Here is a 3,214-nt window from a genome sequence, read left to right as displayed (position 1 = left end):
AGGTAACAGCTTAGTTTTACGATTTTAAATATATTTATCGACAGGAGTCGTTCCTATGTTTATATCGTACTTTTGAGTTATTACAGTATTAATTAGGCCTAGGCCAATATGTGGACAACAAAATTACAGGGTGAATGAATTTAAATTTAATAATTAAACTGAAGTTTTATATTTGTGAAAAAGACTTAGGTAAATAATTTTAATATAATCATAGAAGGCACTTGGCTCTTATTTTCGGGGGGGGGGGGGGGGGGGCAAAAATGAATCACAATTTAATGACCCATTTAAAAACATTCAACTTATCTATATAACATTCCATCTAAATTACTCACTATCTAAATAAGAACAGATAACATTTCACACTTATTTTTATATTAGATATATATTTAAGTAATTTCCCAGTCCAGTCCCATCAATGGATGGCTTCTTATTCATATTTTCATTGTATTTTTGTTCTGTCGCATACACTTATTGTGCTAGATTATAGTACAGATTGCGTATATATAAATAAAAAAATAATTAAATATAGGTACAGGTATATACTTATATTTTGGTGAAAACAGATACATACATTTTAATTTTAAAGTATATAAAAAGTACCTATATAATCAATCTTTTATAATAAAACTAATCTATAAGCCATTTAATTAATTCATTGATAAACGCCGACCTCTTACTTTTGCTACTGAATCAAATCTATCAATTATAACATGAAAATCAATTGGATATTCCTTATATACATAAGGTTACACAAGAAATTCGTAAAAGTGAATTACTTCCCTTTTCATTGGGGGAGTATGTACAGCATTGCTAAATTACCTACTTAAGAGGACGTCACACCTGGTGTGTTGTACTGTTGTCTCCGTTTTATAAATGTACAACATACCAAAAACTGTTTTGCGCGGGACAACTTGTCTCGCACCATATTTGTTATAGAACTACCAAATTTTCAGAGCAAAGAACTTTATCTGTGCAACAAAATCTTTTTTTTTTATAAGCAAATGAAAAAAACAAAAAAAGGAAATGTTTTAAAGCAAATAACTTTTATTGTATTTATGTTATCTAAAGTCTAAACATGTTGGCACGCTGTTGCATAGATAATTGTCTACCCTTTATGATCAGAAATTTAGGAGCCACTACTACAAACGCAGAAAGATACAAGTTGTCCCGCACAAAATACACTTTTGATATGTTATACGCAGTGGCGTCATTTGGGGGGGGGGGGGGGTGGCAAGGTGGGCATTTGCCCCTGTCTGATTTTAAAAGCGGCCCGATGGGCCGGTGCCCGGTTGTTGCCATTTTACAATTACTATATTTTGCTATCGCAAAAACATGCCTATTTTACAATATTTTCAGAAAATACATTAATTATACATTTATACTTTGTTCTAAGAAATTATTGTCACAATGATAAATTTTTACTAATTGATAGTTGGAATATATATTTAGACGTTTGCAGGGCCGTACACATTGTATGTATGGGTATATGTAAGGAAAATAAACATAATATTAATATTGTTGTATGTACAACAATAATAATAATTAATATAATCTCTTTATAATCTCGTATAGTTAAATTTCTAAAATCTAAAATTAATACTAATTCTAACAACAACAATACCGATTGGCACTATTATTAATTATCATTTATAATTGATCACGGACTTCAGTTAACTTGCGACAATCGAGTATAACTCAACTATTGTGCGTATTGTGTTAATTTAGTCGTGTACCTTATTCTAACTAAATTAAAATTAATTTTTTTCTTGACGCGTGTTTATATTAATCTTTTAATTTGGGCAAAATATGACTTAGATGCGGCTAAAAATATAAAATTACCGCAAACTGCCCAAGAATCGAAAATAATTTCTGGTATGTTTAATAAACAGACAAGTCTTGAGTCGGTAAGCAAGCAATAAGAAAAAAATATTTTATAATTTAAGATAATATTAATTTGTAAATATATTGTATACCTATATAAGAGTAATAGAGTATAGGCTATATATGATGAATCAGGTAAAATTGATTTAAAGATAATGCATGCAGTTGATATATTTTCAAAAATAATAAAAAGAAGAAATAAATAAATAAATAAATAAATCTAATAAACTACTAATATTTTTGTTTATCCATATAAATATCGCCATCTAATAGTTTGTAGCCTTTAACTGAGGTATACAATTGTTTTTCAAAAATATCTATTACCTTATATTTAAAAATAATGTTACCTAGTTAATAAAAAGGGTACTATAAAAAATATGATTAGATAATATGTATATGTGGTTGCTAGCGAAGCGAGCAGTTTTTTTTAACCCGTTCGGGCTGGTCAAAACCTTTGCCCTCCTCTATTGAAAACTGAAATGACGCCACTGGTTATACATTTGTAAGACAGAGACAACAAATGCGGGTGTGACGTTATCTTAAGCATCCTTGATCCATACTCCATACTACTATATAGTTACTCTTAAGTCTTAATATGTTTTTATATTAATTTATGGTAATATTGATAATATTGATCTGACTTAACATAGGGAATAATTGTCTTATATAATTTTACGAAAGTAACTTAAAATTTTTAACATTAATATTTTATAAAAATTAAAAATTGTTGAAATAATATTTAACTCAGGAGGGGGGAAATGATAAGTATGCCCTCAATATTTTTTCTGGAGGGGCAACTGCCCCCCTCAAATTCCGCCTATGAATATAATGGTATTAACACTTAACATTTTCAATACAAAATAAATACTTAGTGACTGAAATATCAAAACATAAATAATGATGTAAATGCATTTGTATTTATTTGTGTGTTTTAGATTCTGAGTGAAACGATGAATGTATTGACTTTACAATGATGTGTTTTTTTTTTTAATTTTTAATTTTAAAATTTTTTTGTCTATCGTCACCTTTTAGGGCAGTAAAAATGCTTAGATTTTCTTCAACAGTATCTTTTCCGATAGGAAAGTGAATCTAGTTGGTATTTTGGGGGGTCAAAAGTAAAAATTTCCCAGTAGATTTCAAATGCAACGTGAAAAACAAAAGAAAAATTAAGGAAAACAGGAATTTTTACGCAAAACATCTGTTTTCGAGAAAATTGATTTTAGTTTTTGGTGCAACTCTTAAATAAATGACCGTAGCCCGTAGGTACATGACATTTTGACTGAATGTTTATATTATCATTTCCTATACACATTGGCGCAACTAGGGGGGGGGG

Source organism: Acyrthosiphon pisum, chromosome A2, assembly GCF_005508785.2.
Source record: "Acyrthosiphon pisum isolate AL4f chromosome A2, pea_aphid_22Mar2018_4r6ur, whole genome shotgun sequence".
Taxonomy (NCBI): domain Eukaryota; kingdom Metazoa; phylum Arthropoda; class Insecta; order Hemiptera; family Aphididae; genus Acyrthosiphon; species Acyrthosiphon pisum.
This window is presented reverse-complemented; position numbering follows the sequence as displayed.